We start from the raw sequence: 6,380 nt of genomic DNA, 5'->3' as shown, positions 1-6,380 counted from the left end.
GTTGATCACATTTGGAATAAAAAATAAACTATAAGCTAATGCAGCCAAGGCCAAATGATGAGACACAGAATTGATTAATTACTAGCTTAACTGGTTCTTCAGGCTCTGCAGTCTGTTAGTTCACCTCACCTCCCGATCCAATCATTCTTTTGTCACGTCACATTTGTCATTTGTCCCCGGAAACAGAAATGATTAGTTCACCTCTCGAGTCTTTGGGTTCGAGTCGTTCGTTCGTCCTGTGACCGACCCATAATCTGTATGCAGTGGAGCTGTGATGTGATGAATGAACGACTCAAACCCGAAGACTCGAGAGATAAACTAATCATTTCTGTTTCCTGTACAGAACCTATGGGGATGTTGCAGTGCATGCGCGGTCAAAAATGAACGAATCACTCTCTGAGACAACTCGTTGTTCCTGAGTCATATTAAAGATTCCCCCTATCATCCCTTGACCAATTATATCATTCTGTTTAGATTTTAAAAATACCACTGTGCTTTTTATTGGTTATACATGGTGTCATTATCTGAAGGCAGCAGCTCTTTACACTTAGTGAAAATAAATAGTGATATATTCCATTTATACTATATAAAAGTAGCAGTTCTTAGCAATAAGTGCAAATAGTTGTTAGATGCTATTTATAAATATTGCAGATACTATTTGCACCTCAGTATTGTTGTACATTAACAGGATGCAGTAATAACAGAGTGTAAATGACTATATTTATTAAAATTATTAAATGGATGCCACCTTATTGGGACAATAAAGCCCTCCTACACCTACCCCTAACCGATAAACACTTTATTATTAAAGTTGTTAGGCACTTTATTTCCACTTTTCAAATATTCAAAAGATAAATGCCTTTCCGATCTGATATGTGATGGAAAAGGGAGAAGAGCGAGTTCAGTAAAAGGCGGATCTGAACTCGGGTGGAACGCGTTAAAGCCTACACTACAGTCTACAGAGAGAGAGAGAGAGAGAGAGAGAGAGAGAGCGCACTGCTGTGAGGAAATGCAGCTGACTGAGCAATAAATAAATAAAAACAGTAATAAATCTGACCAGTGTGTAGTGCTGCTTAGGAAAAAATATAAAGTTGTTTGGTTTAAATCTGGTCGGAAATGCTTTATTCTTCATAGCCATCGTGTGTAATAAAGTTAGGTATCGTGTAATTTAGGAGAAAGAGGGTGGGAAGAGTTTTTGGGGAGCCACAGATGGACAAAAAAAGGGATGAGAACCATTAGAGATCAGCAAAAAAAAAAAAAAAAAGGTAATAGACATCAATGTATTTTATTATGTTTTTTGTGGGGGGAAAAAGTGAGCACTGAGGTAAATGTCTGATTAAGTCCGGATGTTTCTCACTGTCTCTTCTATCTCACGATCTCTTTCGACACAGGAAGACAGAGGGAGGATATGTCATTTGAACTGCAGTTTGCTGCCGACGAGCTCCACTACAACACCATGGACAGTGACTATGAGGATGACGTCCACATGCCTGACCAGCATGAGGAGGAGCTGTCGTAATGAAGAAGGATGTCGTAATGAGCATGAGGTGTCTTTTAGAAGCCCACAACTTTCGAGAAGCCCATCCCCTTTACCAGGCCCATCTGCTCTACGAATCACATCCCCTTTCCTATGGCAATCTCCTGTAAGAAGCCCATCCCCTTTGAGAATCACACCCCCTTTTAGAAGCCCATCTCCTTTGAGATTCTCATAACTTTTAAGAAGAACATCCCCTATAAGAATACCTACCCCTGTGAGGAGGCTATCTCCTATAAGACCAACCCCTGTGAGGAGGCTATCTCCTTTAAGAAGACCATCCACTGTGACGAGTGCACCCCCTTCTGTTACTCCTGTGTACCGTCCTCGCGTCAGTGTCAACATAACTGACTGTGTGGTTGGTCAGCCTTATGTTTTAGGCCATGTTTTGATTCCTGTCCAAAGCCGGAGGAGGAGGAGGGATAAAGAGGACAACGAAGAAGCCATTCTTAATAGAAGGCAGCGTGTGAATCCTGTTGAGGAGGAATTTATCAGGAGGCCCGTCCGAATCTGTTCTAGTTTAATTCCAATATATATGAGAGAGCTATAATCTTAAAAACCTTGTATTCATCACCTTACACTCAACACCTCATACTCACCACCTCGCATTCATCACCTCACACTCACCACCTCGTATTCATCACCTCACACTCACCACCTCGTATTCATCATCTCAAACTCACCACCTCGTATTCATCACCTCACACTCACCCCCTCATATTCATCACCTCACACTCACCTCCTCGTATTCATCACTTCACACTCACCACCTCGTATTCCTCACCTCACACTCACCACATCGTATTCATCACCTCACACTCACCACCTCGTATTCATCACCTCAAACTCACCACCTCGTATTCATCACTTCACACTCACCACCTCGTATTCCTCACCTCACACTCACCACCTCGTATTCATCACCTCACACTCACCACCTCGTATTCATCACCTCACACTCACCACCTCGTATTCATCACCTCACACTCACCCCTTCGTATTCATCACCTCACACTCACCACCTCGTATTCATCACCTCACACTCACCTCCTCGTATTCATCACCTCACACTCACCACCTCGTATTCCTCACCTCACGTTCATCATAAAATGTGTAGTAAGTATCAGTGGTAACTATTTAATACCTAGATATCAGCATTAGTCCATTATTATTATTAGTGTTATTATTATTATTAATATCATCATCATTATTATTGTTATTTTGTTATTTTATTTGTGCTTAGAATTTCACCTGTAGGCTCATGCAGTAGTGTTTTTTTAATTATTATTTGTGATTTGTATTTAACCCCTAGACTTCAGCATTAATCTTTTTTTATACATATATAATGTATAATTAATAATGTATATGTAATTACATTTATATGGATAAAATGTGTAGGTTAATCAAATTAGTATGGTATATTCATGTATATGTGTATATATATATATATATATATATATATATATATATATATATATATATATATATATAAAATCAGCATTTTTCAATAACTACAGCCATTTTACTGTAAAATACTGGCACAAAACCTGTAAAAAGTATTTTCTGTAAATAAACAGCAATTAGAAACCAACAAATTACTACAGTGGCATTAAATATAATCAAAACACTATATTTTCTTAGACCCACTGTAAATGGCTTTTCAAATGTAAGTTTTTTTCATTTCTCTAAAAACTATGGTATATGCCCAGAAAACAAACAAACACAGATACACACACACACACACACACTCACACTCCACATGTCCAATCAAACTGAAATTAGCTGACAACCAAATTTCACCGTCACATTCATTAACTCAACAGGAAGTCAGCCACTTTGGATTATGTGCATTTTGAAAGTATCCAAGCTTTTAAATAATCCTCCTAGAACGTTCCTCATCAGATTCATACCAGTCATACCATTTTTGGTCTCTCAAACAGTGTTGTCATGCCACGCAAACAGGAAGTGAGGCTTAACTCTACTGTACATTACGCAATGTGGCACAAAATCCTCATGTATGTTCAGTGATGAGGCATAAGCAAATTTCCCATTACAGTGATTCATTATTAAACAATCTTTTAGATCCTCCTCATACACTGTTAATCATATTCCTACCAAATTTGGTCAGCAAGATATCTTTGATTCTATAGCTTAAATGGTGTTTCTATGTCAACTCGATCAATTAAGGAACAAACAGAAAAGTTGTGGCATAATTTCACTTTACCTTGTGTGATGTGGTTGATATGTATGTTAAATGATGGAGAATAGTCACATATACCTGTACATGACCTGAGTGATTCATTCTCATAGTGCCACCAACTGGACAGGTTTATAAACCAAACTTTTCAATTCTCCTCCTAGATGTTTCATCAGATTATTTTCATGTCTGTTAAATGAAGGGATATAATTACATACACATAGGATTAGTGATCCATTGTAGAGGATTAATCAGAATAATATCAAAATTGGTCAGCATGGTGTAAAATTGCAAAAGAAATGGCAATATTATGAACAGCGTTGCCATGACAATGTGATCAATTAACCCATGATGCAGTTCAAAGTCCACTTGTAAGTCCACTTTATTACACTATCCATTATTTATTCTACTCATGATTATAAACGGCAGTGAAAATGCTGATATCTTGAACGAGTGATCAATTCATGGGTTACACTGTGCAAGCAAAAAGAGTGGCAAAATTCTGTTGTACATTAATTGATGTGGCCCAAATCTCACATGTATGTAAAATTATGAGGCATAATCACATGCACATACTGCAGTAATTTATTTATTGAATGACTCAATATTTCTGTTTGAGGACTCATTATATTCATATTACTAAATAGTGAAGGAATTTAGTAAGCCTTTATCATAGAGCCACCAACAAGCAAAAAGAAAGTGAAGATTATATAATATTCCTTTATATTCTCCTCTTGTAAGAATCAGGAAATTCACATTAATTTCAACAGTGCTGCCTCAAGACATTCAAGATGCAAAATTACAGTATAATGTTATTGTGTATGTTAAATGGTACAACCATGTAAAAACATATTCATTAACATATGATACCGTGTGGATATAAAGCATTGAACAATTTCGCTATGCATAATGCAATTTGGCTGACACTTCATATGAGTGTTAATAAATATATCATAATTTAAACATTCCAAAAAGGGCTCATAGTTATAACAGCTCCTATTTGTAGGGAGTAGCACTTCCGAGTAGGACCTGGTGTAAGCTGGCAAGGATCTGATTATCTTGGCAACAGGCAAGCTGCAAGTTATGCAAGTTTTCATAGTTTGCTGTCAATTTCCAACCTCCAAGGAGTCCAAGTTGTTTTTTTTTTGTGTGTGTGTGAATGCAATGGTGATTCATGTCATTTTCAATATTTAGACTTTTTTATTTTGCATAAACCTAATGAAAGAAAAACATTGTCAGCTACTAAAAAAAAAAGTGTAGCAAACCCTGGAAGTAAAACTTTTGAAAGCTGTGTAGTCCAGAGATTTTCTTTACTTGGACACAAAGCCTATCTAGTGTCTAGTATCTAGTTCACATCCTGCTGTGTGCTTCTGTTGTTGCATATAATACAAGTACTGTAACTGTTAGGGTGTGGAGCTGTTTCTGGAAAAGACAAACAATGTAGAACTCCTGGATACATTGGGCCTAATATCAGTCTTTTAATAAACCTTATGTGTAAATGTTTGCATGTGTGAAACCAAACAAAAAATTTCCACTAGATGTACAAACATTTCAGAAACACTGATTTTCCTTGTACTCACATGCATGTCGATGAATCCCAACCACCTGGAAATCACCAGTTATAAGTTATTTTGAGTTACACCTATGCCAGTCAAAATATATATTATTTAAAAGAGCAACAGCACCTGGAAAAGCCAAAATCTGGAGGTATGTAACAGAAATGAGGAATTAGGTGTGAATTAAGTAAGGTACCATAACTGTACAGTGTTTTACTGCTTGGTAATTGTTTACCTGCCTGTGTTAAATCTCTGAATCAGCTCTGTTCATTTTAACACCATTATGGTTAGAATATAAGCCTTACAATATGTGTAAAGTATATAGTTATACTGTATATATGGTACATAGTAATTTATTCAAAATGACTAGAACTAGTTACAAATAGTCATTATAGCCTATATTTAATCATTATAGTAGTAGTAATAATAATAATAATTTGTATTGTATTAATTCAAAAAGCTTGCACCATGCATTATAACAGGGGTAAGGAGTCCACTGATGAGATACATCAGTGACATGCAGGCTACACCACTAATCCTGCAGTTTTATTAATAAAGTACATAGTTTGTGTGTAAACAGAATTTTTTTTACAAAGCTTCTCTGAAGGTCTTTTCTTTTGTACTCTTCATAAAAATAAAAATAAAAATCCTATTAAACTGATTACAGGAACAGCGTATTGATGAGAGGGGTTACCGGAGAATGGCCAGACTGGTTCTAGCTGACAGGAAGGTTACTCATATAACTGTGGTGAGCAGAAAGACACCTCAGAATGTACAACATGTCAAACCGTGAGGCAGGTAGGCTACCACAGCCGAAGATCAAATTCCACACCTGCAAGCCAAGAACAAGAATCTGAGGCTACAGTGGGCACAGCCAGATAAAATTACTTCAATTCTATGTTTTTATTTATCAGGGAATAAATAACCATTGTGTGGTCCTCACCAACTTCTATAAACAATCAAATAACCTCAGGTTGCCCTGCAATGGACTGGCACCCTATCCAGGGTGTACCCCGCCTTGTGCCCGATGCCTCCTGGGATAGGCTCCAGGTTCCCCCGCGACCCTGAAAAGGAGTAAGCGGTTGAAGATGGA

The sequence above is a fragment of the Ictalurus furcatus genome, chromosome 2 (assembly GCF_023375685.1).
Source record: "Ictalurus furcatus strain D&B chromosome 2, Billie_1.0, whole genome shotgun sequence".
In the NCBI taxonomy this organism is placed as follows: Eukaryota; Metazoa; Chordata; class Actinopteri; order Siluriformes; family Ictaluridae; genus Ictalurus; species Ictalurus furcatus.
The sequence above is the reverse complement of the archived record's forward strand: the minus strand, read 5'-3'. Positions refer to the sequence as shown.